Genomic DNA, 15026 nt, shown 5'->3' on the forward strand with positions numbered 1-15026 from the left:
TTGTTGTCTCGTTACATTTATATAGATAAACTTAGTCGTAGAATATGTTTAATATTGATATGGCGAAAATGATGGCATGAAGTGGTGTAACTCACTCGACAACCAAACGGGTCAAACTAGTTAAATAAGTATGTTGTTAATGTCATTGTTTAAAATAGCCGTGTTGGAATGTCAATGAAGCGATGTAACTCACTCGACAAAAACCCAACGGGTTAAATAATGGTCGAATTGTTAGTGCTTGAAGCAATTTAAAAATCATTCGTTAAGTTTGGGTTATAAAGTTTAAACCTTGGAATGGAAGTGATACACTAAGGTTGACAAGCCCGGGAATGGGTAATTATGTTAAGAAACCAACATTAATGAATTATGTAAGTACACGACTTATAATTTCGCTACATCATGATTAATTGTTGGTCTTACTTTGGTATATTGAAATTTGGTAAACAAGGAAAACCGTTAAGTCACGGGAGTGACAAAGTGACTTAGACAAGTAACGGGTCAAAACAAGTTGAGTTGTAAAAACATGAACCTTTGTAGAAGGATCAAAGTTCAGAATATTTGCTTGTCAAATGATTTCGAGAAGCATGGTTAAATCCTTGGAATTAAGCATGATAGTTATTAAATAAGCACCCTTGGGAGGGGAGCGAAAAGCCATAATTGGTAAACACGAAAACGGGTGAAGTGGCCTAAAACAAGAGATGTCAATAATACAAGTTGTGGAACTTGTAAACAAATGGGTCGAATAAACAAGAGACAAATTATAGGACAACTGTTTTTTAAATGATATTTTTATGCAAAACATGTTGACAAACGCGTCCGTAATTAAATTACGATCGCGTAGGAAAAAGAATCGGCTAAAACGGATGCCCGAGTCAAAAGTTATGTCGATTTAAAGTTTGGAATTGAGAAAAAGGGTGCTGGGCTGAATTGCAGCTCCAACAAACAAACAATCTGTCAAAATCAGACCGTGGTGCTACGCCATGGCCAAACATAAAACCTGTCGCGTAGCGCGACGGGTGGTGGCGTCACGCGACCATCGGTGGTGGTCTTCGTCGCGTAGCGCGACGGTCCCAAACGCATGGAAATTGTTGTTTTTGCATTATTTTAAGCATGGAACCTAACTAGACTTTATTTAAGATGTCAAAACTAATAATTTTCATGGTTTTGACCGTAGGTGAGGTCGGATGAAGTCCGGATGGTGATCAAGCAAATGTCAAGAACCGAACGCAGCAGTTAAAGCTTCCGCACTTGATCTATTTTGTTTTTAAGTAATACTAGGTTAATGTCCACGCGATGCGCGGCTTCATCCAAAACCGTATTATTTACTTATAATATTTCAACAACAACTTCAGCATTTTAATATAAAACACAAAAGATTTCAATAAAGCACTCCATAACCCTTCGAGAGGATGCAAGTGACCGTCTATTCAATTGAAAGGAATCATTTCATTACATCCCTGCACGAAAAACAAAATCGATAAATTTAGGGAAAATGGGATTGAAAGATGATAACCCAACAGTGAAGGATCTCATTTTACAGCTCCGATAAATGCAGGCGTGTTTTCAAATAATGCTTCCGAAATGTTTGAAGACCGACAAATGTCCAAATAAGTGGCACTGTGAACATTTGTCGTGCTTTGGACAAATGTCCACAGTGTTGCTTCTTTGGACATTTGTCGGTCTTCAAACATCTAGTAAGCATTATTTGAAAAAAAACCCTAATTTATCGAAGTTGTAGAATGAGATCCTTAACTGTTGGGTTATCATCTTTCAACCACATTTTCCCTAAATATATCAATTCTGTTGTTCATACCTCCCAAAGCCACTTATCTGCCTCCAAAGAGATCAAGACAGCTTGAAGCATAATCTGTACTTGCAAGTAGACAGGTATGCCACTCTACCCATTCACTGTCACCATGATAAAAAGGAATCATTTTGAGATTTAACCAAATGCTATGATTTATTTCAAAAACATGAATGATAAGTGAAAATGTCAAAAAAAAAAAACAAAGAAATAGAAATACCTGCAAATATGACACTATATAAGTGATAATAGCCCCATGTTCAATAAGTTTGTTTGCTATACATGTCATGTGCCAACATTACCTATCCTAGGTGGCATTCTTCCTTCTGCAGGGAGTATCGGCTGCAACATTCACTGAAGTTGATTAACTACGGACTAATATTATTCCCTTCAAGCATCATGAACATTTATAAAAACAAAACAAAAAATGATAATTTTAGAAATATGCAAAACAAAAAAACTACCTCCTCTAATCCAATTTACCACAACATAAAGTGCTCTAACCTAAATATCTAACAAAGCCAATACACAATATAGAAATTATCAATAAGATACCTTAAAAACAACTTCCATCGCATCCGATACTATCTTATAATAATAACAACACTATAGTAAAAGAGATATATCAATTAAGGATTTATATAATTTAATAAATGACTACTTAACATATAGATTAAACTTTCAACTAATAACAAATGAGCGGTTAAAAGCACAATTAAGAGATGCAAAAAATGTAATAAATTGAAATTGAAAACCATAACGAATGTCATAAACCAACAAAACCATATAAAATGTTGATATCTACCATATGAAAGGCAAAAAACATGACCTAAATGTCATATAACTAATGACTACACCTAACGTAAGGTACAACCAGTTCAACACTCAACACCTGCTCATTTTCATCAAAAGAATAATGAACCCTGTCACGGACGTTAATTCAAGCTGTTTTCATAAACTTCTTCCACCTGGTTAACGCGTATCGAAAACCTCCGTCGGTTTTTCTTTCACGTCTGGTACCGTTAGTAAATTGTTGTGGGGGATCTAGATGCATAAGCCTAACGGTGATATCTTTCAAACCTTCATCAAGTCTAGCCATCCGTGATACAGGATCAGGAATCCTCTGTATTGTTGTAAAAATAAAATTAATAATAAATATGAAACTAAAAGAAGAATGTTTATTAAGTAACAAAAAATAGTAACACTTGTTTTTTAGTGGTTTGTAAAATGATATTAAAACTTACAAAATAACGTTCACAAGCAGTACGAACAAAACGACGAACACCACCAGGTATTTGTTCATCAACTTCATTTTCAGCATCGATAGGTGCAACGTCAGCCTGCAAATTAAATATATAACATGTATTAAATTAACATATATAAAATATATATTTAAGTACCAAAATGTAACTTACCTCATCGACATCTACATCAGGAAAATTCATTTCAACACCATTTTTTCCAAAAATTTTTAAATGGAAAAAATTACCAAAAGGTTTTGTAAATAACAAAAAACAACCAGCCTTCAACTGTAACTGATTGACAATTACGTCAATACCAACAGTAAAACCGACTTTACCGTCAGACGTTTCAATGACAACGTTAAACGTTTTGTTATCTAAAAGTACAGTAGAGATTACGTCATTTGATGAATAATCATAATATTTTGGCAGGATACATTCAGGAATGACCTGTGAGAATAATAAAAAAAAAGAAAAAAACAAATTAGTTTTAATATAAGTAAATTAATACATCAACACATTAAGAAAAATAAAAAATAGAATTTATCTTACATAAAAATTAGATGATGGAGGAGCAGATACGTCCAGAAAGAGCCACGACTAACCCCATCAACGAAATATGTTAATTTAAACGTAGTACAATCTAGAGGATTAAATACTACCAAACAGCCTTTGATTAGTCGCAAATGTTCTACAACATTGGACCAACCATGAAAAAAGAATAACTTTCCTTTAGCAGCGCTTAAAGATAAATTAAATAATCGACCATCTTCAATGTGTATAATAACATTTGTAGGGCCTTTATCTACACCCCATAATTTGACCGCAGCATCATCTGGAATGGACTAATAAAACAAAAAATTGCAAAGTTAATTATAATTACAATGAAAATATATAAACTATTCAATAATAATAAACTGTATTTAATAATAAGAAAAATAAAATAACAAAAATAACTTATGTAATCATTTATCATTTACCAGAATAACTTCATCTGCTACATTCATTAGCCTACAGAACCAGGGTCCTCTGAAACTGACTAAAAAAATTTCGATGTTAATAAAGTGTAACATGTTAATGTTAGTGTGATAAAAAAAAAACAAAAAAACATGAAAAAAAACACAGATACTACATATGAAATGTTACATAAACTAACAAAATGAACAAAAAATACCTTGATGAACTTTCTGCCATATGAAATACCTAAAAAAACAGGTTACATAAACAAACCACATCAGATGAATGATTTAAAAAATTATAAATAACAACATAAAAAACAATGTGAACGACATGTTATAATAACAATCTATATATAACAAACCTCATCAAAAGTATCTTTTATTAAAAAATCTATATTAAATGGAGGCAACCGATGATATAACCATTATGATACATCATAATAAAAAATCGTGTAGAGGGATACCATTATTAAAGAAGGAATTTAAGAAAAACAACTTACAGATTTGTAGAGGGATATGTGAAATTCAGAAATCGAATCAATAAGTTCCAAATGTAGATGAAGACGGTAAAGAATGTAAAAGCATCTATATATGTAGATCCACTAAAGAACATCATTGTTATATGGAAACCGATGGTATTCTTGGAAGAAGATTGGAGTGAAGATCAAGAGTTATTTGGAACCATACCTACAAAGGAAGTAACTATATTTTTTAAATAATATAACGGCAACCTAATTATAGAAAAAATGTCTAATTAAAGAAACATATTTATATTATCAAATTCATAAATTAAGCATAAAAACATTACTCTGTTCATAGAAAAAAACAGTTTTAAAAAAGAAATTAAATTTCATAAATTAAGTAAACTGCAATAAAAATCAATATCAATTAAAATAAATTAAATAAATTATTAATTAAAAAAACCATAACACAAAAAACAATCAGAATATATTATTAATTAAAAAATCTGAACAGAAAGCATAAATATAAAATTATATATAATAAACTTTAAAAAAATAATATGGTGGGATTAAAAGTATAAGATTTAACTAACCTCTGTTGCTTGACGAATGGTGGGATTCAGCTCGTTATGACGGAGTTAGGGATTCACATGAAAAAAAAATCAACAAAAATTAGTAACTTCGATAAATATGATCGGATCTACAGAAATCAATAAAAATCAAAAAGTTTATTTTGTTTGAAAGAAAAATCAACAAAAACCTCTGATCAACAAAGAACAATAACTTAGACAACATCACTGATAGCTCGACAACATTACATACACTCCATCAGCAAAACCATTGACTATTACAGACCATATGAAAGAAAAAGTACAAAGGAATTAAACACCTAATAGGCTACAAACAACAGTAACATCAATAAATAACAATACATGAACAAATATTTTAATACCCTAAATAACAGAAAAAAAAAATAAACCAAACATCAAAATGGACAATTAGAGACCATGAAAAAGAAACTGTACAATTGAGTTAAAACCCTAATCGGCTATGAAAATCAGTAACATCAACAACTCACAATAAATGGACAAAGAATTTAAAACCAAAACACACAAAAAAAAATTTGTTCAACATCGAACACATACACAACTCTAAGAAACGAACAATCTAACAAAACCATTGAAACTGAAAATCAAATAAAAAAAAGAAATAGTATATAACTGATGGGTTTATCGGAATCAAGCATAAATACCGTCTATGAATACCAGCACGGTAAGGCTCAAACAAAGGTCTCAAGCTATCATAGCTGCACCATAGGTTGCAAGCATATAAAAATGCACCTGCCATCCTCTATGATGCCACGTCAAACAATGATCAGACCTAGAACATCATCGCCAACTAAAATAGCGAAGGCAACAGTCAACGGTTTAATCAGTTTAAGAGAAAAAGAAAGGACCAAGCCAGAAGCCACAAAGCTGCAATAGGGGTTGTAGGTGCTAACCTGCCATCCTCCATATCTGCCATGCCATGGCGACGTATTGGCTTTATTTTGTTCAACATCAACGACATACACATCTCTAAGAAACGAACAATCTAGCAAATACATTGAAACTGAAAATCAAATAAAAAAACGAAATAGTATATAACTAATGTGTTTATCGGAATCAAGATTGAATATCGTCGATGAATACCAGCACGGTAAGGCTCAGACAAAGGTCTAAAGTATCATGGCTGCACCATAGGTTGCAAGCATATAAAAATGCACCTGCCATCCTCTATGATCCAACGTCAAACAATGATCTGACCTACAACATCATCGCCAACTAAAATAGCAAAGGCAACAGTCAACAGATTAATCAGGTTAAGAGAAAATGAAAGGACCAAGTCAGAAGCCACCAAGGCTGCAATAGGGGTTGTAGGTGCTTGCACCTGCCATCCTCCATATATGCCACGCCGTGGCGACAGATTGGCTTTATTTTGATAATTCATCACAGCCTCCGTGTAACAACCGTCCATATAAACCAACCACAGCCAAACAGAATTTTCCGATTAAAGCCTTCAATAACCTTTTATATCCTCCCAAATCTTAAAATCTGCATATTCGGAACCAGATCAAAAGTTAAACCTGATCTAATAACTTGTAATGCACATTTTATTTTTTAAAACCGCGTTTAACACGAGACCAGCCAGTGATGTGATCCTTCATGTTCACAACATCCAAAAACTGGCCATAGATACTGAAATACTCTTTTAGACGCGCTTCATTTGTCTCCCATTATATCCCACAAAAAAACTTGAACTTGCCCATATCAGATTGCATTTTGTAAACCCCAAATTAAACCAGAATTACAAACAATATTCACGTTTCATTCAGTTCAAATGTGGATCAAGATAATCAACATTATTAAACCGATATACCCCTGATTATAATTTGTGAGATAGATTTAGAGATTATCGAATAAAAAAAAACGAAATCTTATGTAACTGATGGGGTTATCGGAATGAAGCATGAATAACGTCGATGAAGAAAGTTAACTAAATAGATTGGTTATACCTCTTCACAAAATCACCGATTTGATGCGGCCGATGTGATTTCCGGCAAAATTAGCCATATGAAAACATATAATCGATCATGAAATACTATAATTAAATAGTACCGTATACGATCTGACTTCAAATCCGATGAGTCTAGAACAAAATTATTGGATCGATTATAGTTCCTGTGTTCGACGTCTTCGTTCAGAGAGGAAAAAGAGAGAGAGTCCGATTTAGGGTTTTGAGATCAGAGAAGGTTTAAGCGTAAATGAGAAGACTTGGTTCAATCCTCAACTATGAGGTGTGCCACATAGATGCTGACATGGCTTGCTGAGTTGGCTTGCACCATTGGGTGACATGTGTCCCCCAATGGTTTGCTTTATTATATATATAGATGTAAACACTTGAAGTCATATTTTGAATGTTTAATTAGTAGGGTTATAACTTGAATAGTATAATCATATATGGTCTTAAAACTAGAACATTTTGTAAACTCGGAATTTTTGTACTAAATGCATGTTATCTATCTTTAATCCTGTGATTCTAAGTTGGGTCTTACAAGTTGGTAATCAGAGCTAAGGGTTGTCAATAAAGTGTGTTCGGTTCAAGCTTGATCAAGCATCCGGTAAGAGCTAATTGTTGTGAGTAGACTTAGTAAATATAGAAAATGAATACGATTAGATGTGCATAGGAAAAGTGTGTAATACACTCAAACCCGGAAAGTGCACCAAACATGAATGGTTTAAGAAAGTTGTGAACTTGGTTAAACCAAAGCGAAAGATGCAAATGATACAAAATGAAATGTTTAACAATTAATTCAAACATCCAGATTCAAGATGACTAATGAAGGCAACAATGATGATACGGTGCCGAAAGTCACCGAACAAATGAAAGAAATGTCCGGTGTAACCGGGGGCGAATTAGCATCTCAATTAACTGAAGAGATGGAAGCTAAAATTTCTGAGGAAGTCGGAAAGGCAATACAAGCCAGTCTACCGTAGTTCGCCGAGAGATTTCAACATCGAACGTTGAGGGGAGATGGGAGCGCTTACGATTAAGGAGCTTTTCGAACTCAAACGATATGAAACAGTTATCGGCTCCAGTATCAAACAAACACGAAGCATAAATACCAAACGTACCATTGACCACCTTGTTGTCAGCCTGGGTTTGGCGCACATTGATGTTGAAAGTTCTAGCGCGGGAGGCTTGTTGCTGTTGCTGTTGAGGCTGTTGTTGCTGCTGTTGTTGAGGCTGCTGCTGCTGGGGCTCTTGTTTCACCACCCTGTTCGGGCTTACGTTTGCGAAGTGGTTAGGATCACCACACGCAAAGCAGACTCTGGCGTTGATCGCGGGTGCCTGAGCCGCTTGTTGGCCTTGAGGAGCAGTGAGTAGAGCTTGTTGAGCAGCAACAGGAGCTGTGGTGTTGCGGGGGCCGGTTCGACAATTGGCGGTGAAATGGTCATACATATTGCAGTGTACGCAAAATCTGCAAGCAATACCCACCGGGTGATGGTAAGTGCATGTCGGGCAGGCAGGGTGAGGACCGGTATACGCGCGCTTTGCAGGCGGCTCATAGGTAACTGGTGCGGCTTGGCGGTGTTGCTGGTGTTGCGGTTGCTGAGCTGGTACCGCTTGGAGAAGAGCAGCGGTAGTGACAGCACAGTTCTTTTTGCTGGAGTTGCTGTTGTTGTTCTTCCTCTTGCGATGAGAGGACTTTGACAATTGCGGGGCAGCGGTGGCGGTTTCAGCAGATGCGGCGGTGGTAGCTTGGCGCAAGTTCTTCGAAGCTTTATCCCAAAAACCAGCTTTGACACGCTTGTCATTGATTTCAGCGGCAAGCAGGTAGGTTTCCTTGATTGTTGCTGGCTTTGAAGCATGCACAAAATCTGCGACATAGTCCGGCAGAGCTCGAATGTACTTCTTGATCGTCATGTCAGTAGTCTTTACTTGATCAGGACAGATAATACTGAGCTGCTTGAAGCGAGCAGTGAGAGCGGCGTTTTCACCATTTTTCTGCTTAATATGTCAGAATTCGTCCTCCAACTTTTGGCGCTCATGGGGAGGGCAGAACTCTTCGAGCATGACGTTCTTAAACTCATCCCACGACAGACCATAAGCTGCATCATTTTTGCATTTGTTCTTCTCGGCCGTCCACCAGTCTAATGCGCGGGACTGAAAGACACAGGTAGCATTCAGAGTGCGGAGATTGTCAGGACATCCACTCTGACGTAGGGTGACCTCGATCGAATCGAACCATTGAAACAAAGCCGTAGGGCCTTCTTCGCCAGTGAATTCTTTCGGTCCGCATGCCTTAAACTGCTTGAAGCTAAACCCAAACTTTGGCGAGTCTGTCCTTGACTCTTCAGACGATTTGCTCATGTTTTCGTACAGTTCACTGACAACTTGAGGTACGTCCTTCGCCATTTGCTTGGCAAACATAGCGGCGAGGCGTTTATCTGCCTGCTTTCGGCGAGCAGCTTGAGTAGCGCGAGATCCAGATGATGACATTGTCTGCAACAGACATCGCCATAGGACTCAACACAATATAATCGAATCTCACCTCACACGCCTAATTACTAAAGCTCAGGAACACGTATAATCATGTAAACACATAGGCATATTTCACATAAGCAAAGAAGCACATAAGCACATAACACGTATGCACATAGGACACGTAGGGCACATATAGCACATAGAGGCAGTCAGAATATAGAAACCTATCATTCAAAGTCCGCGAGCGTTCGAGATTAGCGATTTCGAGTAACATATCGGTTAGTATAGTATGAGCGTGTAATATAGCATGCGATTATCCACAAATAGCGATTTGTTGGCGTTTTGAGATTGAGGTGCAGTGCGAGTCGTGTGTGTTGATCAATAGAAATCGAAATTCATAACGGATAACATCATATAAACACATAAAATCCATGTAAATCGATAAATATCAGAGTCGGCAGCAGCGAGTTCAGAATCGAAATGCATAAAAATCGAGAATTAGATTGTCTGCGGCTGATAGACATTGACTACCCAAGGTGATTCGACTATTCACAAGAACTTTTGGTACACACTTTGGCCTTCGGGACTGTGCACTCGCCTCGAATTTGGGCGAATGGCACGCATCCTTCCAGTTACGGTGCGACTTCAAGTCGTTGGAGTCCGTCGAGACCTTGGTGAGGGTTTTGTAAAACGAAATATGGCAGAATAGGTTGTCAAGGTTCGGGTTTTACACCTAACTTTATAACTTTGTTCCTGTTTTGGTGAGAAAATAGGGACGAAAATCCACGTTAAAGTACGGATTTCACTCCTGATTCAACGCAAATTCTCTTGTTTTATAGATAAATACAGATCAAATAAGTGATTTAATCGAGAGTTTGCGGTTTTCCCACCTAATCTCAACCAAATCACTTGTTTATTTTCGAATAATAATGTGCAGTGATAGTGTAGAGCGGGCGAGAATAGCGAGATATAGCAAGTAAGCTCGTACCAAACCCCTAGGGATTTGTACAAGTCGGTCTGTTGGTACTTAAACTATAGACTAGGTCGTTTCTAAGACATCGACCCGGACTAGGTCGAGTCTGGCCTAATTCCCTATAGTTATGGCTCTGATACCAATCTGTCACACCCCAACCGATGGCGGAATCATCGGGGCGCGGCACTGAGTGAAACAGATTGTCTAGAAGTTTCCATAACAACTATAATTACCAGTTATTTAAAGCAACATGTCCCATACCATGTCATAAAAGATAACATAATTATTACAGACAAGGTCTAGTCAAATTGTTCTATTCTGACAACTCAGATTTCAAAATACAGACAATTGTTTATTTGTTTCTAGACCTTTCCTAGCCTTGATTTCACAACAAGCAAAGTATATAAGCATCCTAAGCACCTGTCACATACGTTAAAGTAAAAGTCAATACACAAAGTGTAAAGATGAGCATACAAGTTTAATAGATATAATAGAGTTCGAAATCGTTACGCATAACCAGCACGTACACAGTGTAAAATGAGGCATGGTAGTTATCGACATGAACCTATCGATACCAATGACTGCAGGTTGACTGCCCAAGGCAGTTCGTAATACACACTCACCACTGTGAGCCATGTAACAATTCGTCCTTAACAACCCCTGAGTGAACAGGTGCTGAGTCTAAACAAATAGTACTATCGTTGCTAAGGCAGGTAGACATCATTCCATGTGTAAACATAACAAACAAGTATTCATTAAGTCACGTATAACATGCGGTAACGGTTAGCGTTAAAGTGTTGCGTAGTGTGTTCGATGTGATTTAGAATAAGTAACGTATGTAACACCCAAAAGTGCGTAAAGCAAAAAGGGATCGAGTATACTCACAGTGATGATGGATTGAATGGAGCGCTTAGAGTGAGATTAGCCTGATCAGAACGATAACATAACGATAAGCGATACGTAAATGGGTGAGAGGTGTCAAGGATCGGACGGTACTCCGATTGGATGGCAGTCCGATCGGGTAGCCGGTCGATCGGGTGACAATCCGCTCAGATGGTCATCCGATCGGGTGACCTTTCGAGTGGATTGTTTCTTCGTTTGGGAAGGATGTGTTTGTGTATGATGGCTTGACTTTTGAGGTTTTTGTTGTAGCATTTTGAAATCATAGAAGTGTCTCTATCCTTCAGGTCGATCGATCGAATGACCATTCGATCGAGCGACAATCCGGTAGGTTGGACACTTAGTGAGAACAAGTTCACAGCAGTTTGTCACTCGATCGGATTATAGTCCGATCGGGTGGCACTCTGTTTGTATTGAACATGTTTGAAAATTGGTTAAGTGTTGAAGTTCCAAACATCACATAGTCGAGTGGTAGTCCGATCGGGCAGCAGTTCGTTCGATGCTCAGACCTCAATCATGAAGACAAAGTAAAAGTTGAGCGTAGGACCCAAGGTGCAAGCCGATCGGGTGGCAACCCGGTCGGGCGGCAATCCGATCGGACGACAGTCCGATCGGGCGACACTCCGTTCTGGCTGATCGTCTTCTTCCTTGGTTGTTTTGGTAGTTTTGCAGTTTTATCGAGACGGTGTGACAACGTGCTAATCAACATAACCCCATCTTGACCCCAGTAGCCGAATCGAATAGGAATCACCCAAGTTCAACCAGTTAACCGGTTCAAGACGGTTGTACTTGGTTAACCCGAAATCGGTGGTCTCGTGGATAGAATCCAGATCTTTGAACCAACACAACACTAAGAACGAGTAGAGGTCAGAACGAGATCCGATTCCATCAGTTTTGAGTGCATCGAGTGTAAAAGAGTTGAAAGAAAGTTAGAAACCATCTTTCAATCCTTTTTCACCATGAATATGTTTAGATCTATGCAAGATCTTTGTTTATTTGTGTGAAAATCGATTAGATCTAAGTTGTTCTTGGTGGATTGAAGTCAAAACATGAAGTTCATAAGAACACCATGATGACATCATCCTAGAACACCTCAAATCTAGTGATTTCATGGTTAAAAGATAAGATTAAAAAGACAGAAAGGTGTAGGAGTGCGTGTAGATTAAGAAAGTACAAGATTTAGGATGAGATCTTACCGGAATCGCGAGAAATCGAAGAAAAGGTGAGCAAAAGTGTTGGTTGGACGAGGGAGTGTAGAAAAGGTAAGTTTGTGATGTTGACAGGGGTATTTATAGGGTTTCCATAAAAGGAAGGGGAGAAAGGAGCCGGTCGATCGAGTTGGCAGACCTGGTCGGGTGGCAGCTCGATCGAGCGGCACCTCGATCGGGTGGCAGCTCGGTCGGCTGGCCACTCGATCCGAGTGCACGGTGCGACGATTTTTGCAGTTTCGTTTCGCGTGAAGAGCGTTGCGATGTGATGGGGTTTTCTATTCAAATTACTTTTAATCCCAACTACTATATCTAACATACAATCATCCTAATTAACTTGCGTTTAGCGTTTGCGATTCGATTGCGATAGTGTTTCGATTAATCACCACAACATAAACATAAATAACCATGCACAAGTAACACATAAGAGGTACACACACGTAAAACAATAACCAGAACACATACTTCGAGTTGCGAGCGCGATTGCGATAAGCGATAAAACATGCGATAAACATCGATAAATAGCGAGTAAACCTCGATTATTAATAAATACTCCACATAATACAACTAACGCAACAATTAATTAGACAAACTACAAGTCAAAGAAGTCAAAACAGGAATTGAGCATGGAGTGACAGATCGCAATTAGCAATCTTTTCTTCCTTTGACTTCATTCTTGACTATGACTTTGACTTTCGAAACATGGGGTGTTACATGTTAAAATGTTAAAATTCATTAATAAAATCAATAGGTATCAAGTCTTAGGTGTTAAATATGGTTTTAAACCATACTATGCGCCTATTTTGCGAAAAAGTCGATAATTGACGATATTTGAGGTGTTTATGGAAATCTGAGATTTTGATAAGCCTTTAAGGTTTAAAATATTTTATTTAGCATATAACATCAGTAGGAAAAGGTTTGGCATGTTAATCATGCGTAAATCTCATTTTATGAATGAAAAGGGTATTATCGTCATTTATCGAATTATACGAGAACTCAATGATATGGTTAGTTTATAATCTGACCAGAAATTTTGAAAAATCTCTAAAATAATATCAAAACAGTAGGTAATGGGTTTGGTGCTAAAATTTGGGTTTAAACATGATTTATGCTAAAAATGTAATTTAATTAACAAAAAGTTTCGTTTTACGATATCTTGCATAACTTTAGTTTGAGACCTGAAACTGATGTCAAATTTATTTGACATAATTATATACAGTAATAAAGCTTTTTGTCCTCTCACATTTTCAAAAATCTCATTTATATAACATAAGGGCATAACGGGCATTTATAAGCATAATAACGGAAACAAGCATATAATTCAATATATAAATGACCAGGTAATATAACCACGGAGGGTTATCCTACAACATAATATGGTCCTAATGGAAGCTTAAAACATAAAGGATTTAAGCTTAATCGGGTCAGAACTGAAAGTCAAAGCAAAAGTCAAGCTTTTGCGACTTTCGGTTGCGAACCGACCCTAAACTCAGAATTGTCGGGTTGAACATTCTTAGACATGTTCTAATAATATTTACCAAGTTATTTAAGTGACAAAACATGGTTCATAACTTCTACATTATCAGTTTTAATTATCTTATGAAAATAGGACTAGTTTGACTTTTAGACTAGTTTCTTTGACCCGACAATTAACTAAGTAAACGTGATAATTAGGAGGTGCCCTTTTGAGGGTTCAACACCTACCTAATTACGATCACGTAGCCATGTTCGTTGCGTACAATGGCTTGATCGTTTACGGTCTAACTAAAAGTCAAAGCATTTATCGTAAACGATTGACTTTTCGGTTTTAAGAGCCAAATAAAAATAACTAGCCATGAAAGGAACACTTACAAGTGTTCTAAGGGCTGAAGAGAACTTATTGGTATGCTCCAAAAGCTCAGGAGCTCCCAAATGAGAAGTATAGAAGGATTTCAAGGAATGGTGTAAGTTGAACAATGAAACCATACACCTATTTATAGTGCTTGAGAGCTTCCTAGGATCATGCCAAGTGTTTAGGGGCTCTCTAAGATCATTCCAAATGTATTACCAGATGTTTAAAACCATTAACAAGCACCAGGTTTCGAATTATGAGTGTTAGAGTGGTTTGATTGGGCTGCAAGGAAGAAGAAGGACAGCTGCAAGGAGAATCTGTTCAGATCAAGTGCTCGCGTCGCGCGACCGAGAGGGAGGGGGGCTGTCGCGCAGCGTGACCCCTTAAGGTTTCAGCAAAACAAGTTTTAAACTTGGCACATTCAGTCCCTGCACCTTTATATGTAATGCATCTTTCATATTTAGCACATTTGGCCCTTCAAGTTGATATGTAGGTGACCTAGGGAGTATCACCAAACCCCGTTAGGTCCGGTTTCGTTAAACGGTCACCAAAAACACCAGTTTCATCAAGTTGACGCTTTTAACCCTTATTCTTGGGAATTTGCGTAAACAACACATAACG

This window comes from Helianthus annuus, chromosome 13, assembly GCF_002127325.2.
Source record: "Helianthus annuus cultivar XRQ/B chromosome 13, HanXRQr2.0-SUNRISE, whole genome shotgun sequence".
NCBI classification, from domain to species: domain Eukaryota; kingdom Viridiplantae; phylum Streptophyta; class Magnoliopsida; order Asterales; family Asteraceae; genus Helianthus; species Helianthus annuus.